We start from the raw sequence: 6,771 nt of genomic DNA, 5'->3' as shown, positions 1-6,771 counted from the left end.
TAGGCATCCTGCTCCACTCTGTTAGGCTTAGTTTTGAGAATAGGGATAATGTATGTGAAGAGCCTTGAAGGTAGTGCTCATCATGGGGTTGATGATCTTTGTTATTGATATTTTTGATACCAAAGTTCTCATGTGGGACTTGGATACACTCAGGTTGTGAGGGGATTCTGGGTGTGCTGAGTCAGTGCTCATATTAAACATATTTAGGGGAAAAAGAACCTACAATATAATCAAAAGAAAGAATAAAAGAAAGAAAGAAATGAAAGTAAGTCCTTTGGGTGCTGAGTATAATGACATTTATTGGTGAACAGGTGCTGGACTGTGAGTAGAAACATCTACTTATTTCCATTCTGACCAGGAGAAAGGCTGGGATCCTATTTTACTGTATCAAATATGATATGGGTGCAGAAAGCCAGCAAACGCCACCTTAGCCAAAAGATGGGGGCGGGGTGAGTGACAGCACCAGGGAGAAGATATTTCAACTCTTTTGTGCTATGCACCATGTTTTGATCCACCGAGAAGGGCAAAACATCCTATCTGGGGGATTCTTGCTCAAAGTGTACAATCTCACTCCATCATAAGGAAACATCAGATAAACCCAGATTGAGAGACAGTCTGCAAAGATACCTGACCGGTTCTCTTGGCAGATGTCAAGGCTGTGAAAGACAAGCACTGAGGACCCGTCACAGGTTGACAGAGGCTAACAAGACTTGAGAACTAAATGCATTGTGGGATCCAGGCCTGGATCCTGCCTGAGAAAAGGAACATTAGAGGCAAAGCTGGCAGCATTCAAGCAAGGTCCGTCAAGTAGTTAATAGTCATTTATCAGAGTTATTTTCCTGGTTTTGGCAGTTGTATTATGGTTATGTAAGATGTTAACATTGGCGGAGGCTGGCTGAAGGACACTGAACTCTCTGTACTGCTTCTGTGATTTTCTGTAAGTCTGAAATTACTTCAGAAGGTAAAAACATGATACTGGGATGCACGGCAGCTTTTGTGAAGTGTATTGTTTAATAGGAAGTGGATGGTCCTTCTTCTCGGCATGTTAATGTAGGAGCTTGAAACACCAAGCCACTCTTGAGCCAAAGGAGTCAAGATCTATCTTGACCAGTGGAGCTCCTCGCTTTAAATTGAGAGGGAGTCGTGTTAACGTGGCAAGTTCTCCAGAGTCCATGCTAGTGCGCAGGTGGCTGGGCACCTGGGTTGACCGTGTTTTCATCTGGTTGATGTGGCACATGTGACTGGCTGCTAACAGTAGTCACCTCCTTACACTGGATGCCTGTGATGTGCTCCAAACTAGAGTGCTAAGTGCTCGTCATCAATCCTTAAAACATCCTTGCAAGGCAGGCGACCGTTCCCCCATTTTATGACACGTCTCGAAGAGACTCATTTGCCCAAGATCACTCAGCTGGAGGGGAAATCTGACTCCAAAGCTCAGACTCTGATAGCTGTGCCTTTCTGTTCTCCCAAGGGGTGCCCTTCTGGCCAGTGTGATGCCTGTGGGCCCCTGCTGGGCCTCCAGACTTGGTTCCTCCCTGACCCTTTGCGCTTACTCTGGATAGAAAAGAGGATTTAGGGGTACTGGTATTTTTCCATCCCCCTGTTATCTTTTTAAGCATTGACTAGAATTTTATGTAGGCTCTTTGGGGGCTATTAATAGGTTTCTCTGGCCAGATATCTTTGGGGGGAACTTAGATAGCTCTCCACCTTTCCCAGGCAACTGAATGCATTTGAAGAAAACCAAACAACTCGGCTGACTAGTCTCATTGGTTTATTACTACTGACCGTAAGTGGGCTGCTCAGGCTACCCCGCAGTGCTACCCTGTTGCCCTAGTCCAGTCCCCTACCCACTCTCTGGGGTAACTGCTTCACACCTCCCCTCTTGTAACATCCCTGCATCTCCTGAGAAAAAAACTAGTCCAGCAGATAATTTCTGCAAGCTCCACTGCTGCCATGACCAAGCTGCCTGGATCCTGTCTCCTCTCCTGTTCAGGACAAAGCATTTTTTACTCTTGTGCATGAGATTGAGGACTTCCTGCCAGCAGTTCTCCCTCAGGTCCCCTCTCTCAGGTTGCAGACAGGTGTGTCCTCTGTCTTCCATTTTAGAGAAGCCTCACGGGGACCACAAATCCCCCTTCAGCCACTGCTCTGAACCTTTTCCCCTTTCCAACCAACCTCCTTGGAAGAATCTTCTTTCAGACTGTCTTCAATTCCTTGGTTCCCTTTCTTACTCTTCTTAAAAATTGAGGTGAAATTCACTTATCATAAAATGAACCATTTTATTTATTTATTTTGAAGATTTTTATTTATTTATTAGAGAGAGAGAGAGAGAGCACAAGCAGGAGGAGTGGAAGGTAGAGGGAGAGGGAGAAACAGGCTCCCCACTGAGCAGGGAGCCTGATATGGGACTCGATCCCAGGACCCCAGGGATCATGACCTGAGCTGAAGGTAGATGCTTAACCAACTGTGCTACCCAGGTGCCTAAAACTAACCGTTTTAATATGTTAAAACATACAATTCAGTAACATTTAGTATATTCACAATGTTGTGCAACTACCGCCTCCATCTAGTTCCAGTGCCTATCTTGTCATTCCCAAAGTGTCCCCCACCCCTTGTTGATTACATACTCACCCTCTGTTCTTCTGCTCCCCCAGCCTCCAGCAACCACCAGTCTGTTTTCTGTCTATTTTGTATATTTTATAAAATGGAGTCATACAATATGTTGACCTTCTTTCCCTAACATGTTTCCAAGGTTCATCCATGTTGTGGCATGTGTCAGAATTTCTGCACCTTTTTTTGCTTAGTAGGATCCTGTGGTATGTGTATGGCACATTTTGTTTACCTATTTATTCATGGGTGGGACATTTGGGTTGTTTCTATCTCTTGGCTATTGTGAATAGTGCTGCTATGAAAGTATACGTGCGAGTATTTATTTGAGTATCTGTTTTCTGTGCTTTGGGGCATATCCCTAGGAGTGGAATTGCTGGGTCAGGTGGTAGTTCTATGTTTTAGTTTTTGAATAGCTACCGAACTGTTTGGTGGTTTGGGCCAAGTGGCTGGACCATTTTACATTTCTGCCAATAATTTAAAGCATATCAATTTCCTTACATCTTTAATACTGGATATTTCCTGCCTTCCTTCCCATAGTCACCCTAGTAGATGTGAAGTAATATCTCATTATGGTTTTTTTTTCTCATATGGTTTTGATTTGCATTTCCCTAATGGCTAATGACATTAACATCTTTTCATGTGCTTGTTGGCCACTTTCTGTAGAGAAAAGTCTATTCATATCCTTTGCCCATTTTTTCATTGGGTTGTTGTTGGTTTCCCATTCTCTCTTGAATCCACTTTAATCAGGCTTTCATCCTTATCATTTCACTAAGTTCCTCAGTTCTCACGTTATTGTCCTCACGGCAACATTTAAGGGAAGATCACTCCTTTCTTCCTGAGATGGTTCTTCTCAGTGTTCTCTGCTGGTACCTCCTTATCTTCATGACCTCTAAACCTTAACCTTCCTCACAGCTCAACTTTCATGCCTCTTGTCTTTCTATCTCCACTTCCCTGGGTGATCCCATCCTTCCTGTTGTACTACTGCATCTTCCTTCAGGCCAGAAATCTTGGAGTTGTCCTTGGCCTCTCTCTTACCTCCTCTACCTGGCTTTACCTCCATAATATATCCAGATTCTGATCATGTCTTACAACCTCCACCGCATTCACCCTGTTCCAAACCACCATCATTTGTCAGCTGGAATTTTGAAGTCCCCTACAAATTGGTCTCCTTGCTTCTCTCCCTCCCTCTGCCACCATCTAGACTGTTAAATTGTGAGTCAGGTCTCATGTTATAGCGCTGCTCGGAAGCCTCCAATTGCATCTTGTTTTATTCCACGTTTGAGGCAAAATCTTTATATGATGTAGCCCTGGCTTCCTCTTCCATCTTGTCTGTCACTCCCCAGCGTGCTCATACCGCCCCAGCCAATGCTGGCATCTTTGCTGGGCCTCATACCTGCCTCAGGGCCTTTGCACACATGGCTTCCTCTGCCTGGAGTGCTCTTCCTCCTGAAAGCCATATGGCTTTCTCCCTTCCTGTCTTCACCCAAACGTCCTTTGGTCAGTGAAGTCTCTGTGGATCACCTTGTATAAAATAGCAACATCCACTTTCCTCTTTTATTTTTATTTTATTTTTATTTTTTAAAGATTTTGTTTATTTATTCTTGAGAGGAGAGAGAGAGAGAGAGAGAGAGAGAGAGAGAGAGAGAGAGAGAGAAGACACAGGCAGAGGGAGAAGCAGGCTCCATGCAGGGAACACGACATGGGACTGGATCCCGGGTCTCCAGGATCAGGCCCTGGGCTGAAGGTGGCGCTAAACCGCTGAGCCACCCAGGCTGCCCTCCTTCCTCTTTTAATCTCCTTCCTCTGCTTTATGTTTTCCCTTACCACTTATTTATTGCTTGGTTTCCCCTATTAGAATATCAATCCCATGAAAGCAGGGATTTTGTTCTTTTGTTTACTACTTTAGCCTCATTGTTTACAACTATACCTTATATAAAAACATGGCTACTTTGTAATATGTAAATGCCCATTATAAATCTCTAAGAGGAGGGTATTTTTGCAATATATTCCCTCACCTTTTTTTTTTAAACTTGTAGGGCCTATTTTTCACAAAATGGGAAATGCTAGAACAGACTTTTATTTGTATTTTATTTATAAGTCATATTTAGGGTGGGTGATGGGGGTGGTGAATGTTATGTAACCTAAGTCTTTTTCCCTTGACTAATAAAGCATTTCAGCATGTGGGAAAAAATGTACATCCCAAAGGCCTGAACTCATCCTGAGGGTGTGCTTGGATACCTCATTAGGTAAGATCTGGCCACTTATTTCTTCTTTGATTTTGAAAAGTGATTTTACATTTGGGTATTTCTGCACATTTTCATGACTATAAGCAAAGTGTGATGTAGCTTGGAAGTAGTTTCTCCAAGAGCCTTGCCCTTTCTCTGCTTTTGTCTCAATTCCCCAGATGATCTCTGCTGTGCCCTTTGGGAGGTCAGCATCCTATATGGCCAGTTAGGGTGGGTCTGTCTTGTTCTAGGACCAGACTTACTTTGATGTTGTCAGCAGCAGCTCTGAGAAGGCAGAGACTCTTTCTGTTTTGTTTACTAGACCCAAACACCTAGCACCGTGCTGTTCACATAAGAGGTGGCCAATTAGTATTTGTTGAATGAACCTTTGAAGTAACACCCGGGGAAACCTTCACTTGACCCTGCCTCATGTTGACTTCTAATTAGGGTTCAGCTTCAATGATTTCTTTGAAAATAGATGTGAATATGTTCTGAATGGAAACCAAAGTACTTTGCCTCCCATTTCCATGATCTCAGCTCACAAACAATAATATGGACATTCTTGGAAAGAGTCTTCAGTTAGTTTGAATAGTTTGTGGTTAAATAGATTTAAAAAAAAAGATCCCATATGGGCATTTAATTTGAAAGTCACTATAATGTAGAATAAAGCAGCGTGTGTGATTGACATTCTCAGAAGAAAGTTGTTCTGATGAACTGTCTGTGTCATCTTTTGATTTTGAAAAGAGAGAAGGAAATGATGTCAGCCTGCAACGTAAATGGGGATTTGATATTTTATTTCCTAGAAGTGGGCAAAAGATGAGCAGTATTATTTCTGAAAACTGGAAAAATAAAAGGTTACTCGGAAAAGCCCAAGATTTGTGAATTTCAGCCTGCTTTCTTAAACACAGAATGATGTTCCTTTTCCTTTGAGCTTTTCCAGGGTGTACTCTCAAGTGCACAGCAAGAAGAATTGTGCTATATCTAGTTAATTAACTCCGAGTGCTAATGTCTGAAGATTAGTGTCTTAACTTGCTCTAATTAAGTTCAGCAGATTCAAAGCCTATCTGAATAGAGATAGGATGGACATTTGCTTTTGGAGGAGGCAGTAAAACTTCTTTAGGTGAGGAAGCAAATGGGGATGTAATTTAGACCCTGGCGTCAGGGTGGTTATTGTTGTTTTTTCGGTAATGTTTTCATAGATGTCACCATAGCTACAGTGTCTCTCTGAATCACACACATATTCCAGAAAGGAAAATGAAGAAACTTGTGGTTGCAGGTGAAGTGACCTAAATTTGCATAGTTCTGTACCTTTTTAAAAACCATTTTTGCTTCTACATATTTTATGGTTCTTTTAATTAGACTCACAGGACTGGGATGTTAAATGTCTAGTGGTCAAATAAAATATTTATTGAGGTCTTATGATGTGCTAGTTTTGTCCAAAGAGTATTGTCTAATTTAAAATAAAGCATCTTAGAGGTCTTGTAGTCTGGGTTCTCCAGAGACGCAGAACCAATAGGATGCATCTGTATGTATCTACCTTTACCTGTACCTATCCTTATGCATACATCTACTGATATCTAGAAATTTATGATAAAGAAATGGCTCATTTGCATATGGAGGCTGAAAAGTCCAGGACCTGCAGTCAGTAGGCTGGAGACCTGGGAGAGCTGATGGTTTAGCTGATGGTTTAGCTGAGTTCGAAGGCAGAGGACTAGTGTCCAGCTCAGATGCAGTCAGGCAGAGAGAGTGTAATCTTTTTCACTTAGCCTTTTATTTTATTCAAGCCTTCAACAGGGAGGATGAGGCCCATTCAGTTGGGGAGGGCAATCTTCTTTGTTCTGCCTAATGATTCAAGTGTTAAACTCATCCAGGAACACCCTCATGGACACAGCCAGAATAATGTTTAGTCAAATATCTGGGCACCCTGTGGCCCAGT

General features: G+C 42.5%; 1 protein-coding gene across 1 annotated transcript in view; it reads left to right on the top strand.

The window, feature by feature from the left end:
* The window catches only part of KIAA1549L (KIAA1549 like), a 256,705-nt gene that overhangs the window by 48,544 nt on the left and 201,390 nt on the right, over positions 1-6,771 (top strand). The window lies entirely within an intron of this gene.

The sequence above is a fragment of the Nyctereutes procyonoides genome, unplaced genomic scaffold (genome assembly GCF_905146905.1).
Source record: "Nyctereutes procyonoides isolate TBG_1078 unplaced genomic scaffold, NYPRO_anot_genome, whole genome shotgun sequence".
NCBI classification, from domain to species: domain Eukaryota; kingdom Metazoa; phylum Chordata; class Mammalia; order Carnivora; family Canidae; genus Nyctereutes; species Nyctereutes procyonoides.
Note: the sequence above shows the minus strand (reverse complement) of the source record. Positions and strands in the feature narration are given on the sequence as shown.